Source organism: Octopus bimaculoides, chromosome 5, assembly GCF_001194135.2.
Source record: "Octopus bimaculoides isolate UCB-OBI-ISO-001 chromosome 5, ASM119413v2, whole genome shotgun sequence".
Lineage (NCBI taxonomy): Eukaryota > Metazoa > Mollusca > Cephalopoda > Octopoda > Octopodidae > Octopus > Octopus bimaculoides.
This window is the reverse complement of record NC_068985.1, coordinates 117,565,242-117,566,876: the sequence shown is the minus strand read 5'-3', so window position 1 is coordinate 117,566,876 and position 1,635 is coordinate 117,565,242.

Below are 1,635 nucleotides of genomic sequence, written 5' to 3'. Positions count from 1 at the left end.
GCATGCAAATATTTATGAATCGTATTTCTGCTTCTTGCAAGACATTTGGACTCAGCATTAGCCTGGACAAGACTATTGTAATGTTCCAGCCTGTACCAGGGAACCTATATGTGGAACCAATTATCTTGGTTGAAGGAACAATACTAAAAGTGGTAAACAAGTTTGTCTACCTGGGCAGCACACTCAACCGTTCTTGCTCCCTGGATGATGAAATATCTTTCAGACTGCAGAGAGCAACTGATACCTTCCGGTCTCTTCAGTCTCGTGACTGGTCCCAGTATGGCGTCAGAGAGCAAGCAAAAATTGCTGTGTACCGTGCATGTGTTCTGACATCGTTCCTTTACTCATGTGAGACATGGAACCTTTACAAACGTTAAGTAAAGGTCCTTATACGCTTCTATAAGAGATGCCTGAGACACACTTTGAATGTTGGTTGGATCTTAAAAACTCCAAACACACAGGGCCTGAGGACAGCTGATATCTTGAGTATTGAGGCGATGGTGCATAAGCACCGGTTACATTGGACTGGACACCTTATTAGAATGAAGGATAGTAGGATCCCTAAAGAGAAGCTGTATGGGGAACTTGTTACTGGAAAGAGACCCCGGCAGAAACCAAGGCCACGATTTAAGGACTGTGTCAAGTCCTCATTAAAGGCCTGTCATATGCAAGTGACCGACTGTGAAAGAAATGCCTGTCATCGCCGCAGTCAATGGGGAAAAGCTTGGTTTGCAATGTTTCAGTCGTGCATACTTGTCAAGATCAGGGCTTATTACCCACCAACAGAGCCGCAAATGCAAAATATAAGTGAGTCATAAAGGTCAGCAATGGTCTTCCTCCGTCATGAGTGGACGGCCAGCACGCACACACACACACACACACACACACACACACACACACACACACACACACACACACACATTTTATATATATATATATATATATATATATATATGTATGTATGTCTCTCCTTCTTTATCTCCACACAATTATATACAGATAATTATACACACACAGACAAATAAACACACACACACACACACACACATACCCACACATAATCTTCACAAACTGTTACTCTGAGTTTCACATAAGCATACGTACACACACACATATGCATATGTATTTATATAAGTGTGTATGTGTGCATGTATACATTTCTCTTTGTATCTTTGTTTATTTAAAGCGATACATATTTAGTATTCATATATATACCGCCATGTTAGTACTTATATCATTATTCATATTCTTGTGGGAATTTCCTTATATATTCCCTCCACTATTGACGTATAAATCTTTATATCTCTTATTTCTCATACATATTCTTATGTATATGTCTGTGGTCCAGCATTTGGTTTTAAGTATCATATATACATTAGAATATTTGCACTGAAGCAGGCATTTATGATTCCAGATGGGAATTGACAAACGTTTTGCTTTAATACATTGTTTACACGTATGTATGTATATATGTACGTATGTACGTTTGTATGTATGTATGCATGTATGTATGTATGTATGTATGTATGTATGTATGTACGTATGTATGTGCGTTTGTGTGTTTGTGTGTGTGAATATATATATATAGCAATAAAAAAAAAATAAACAGAAAAAAGTTTTATTCTCTGTAGTTTA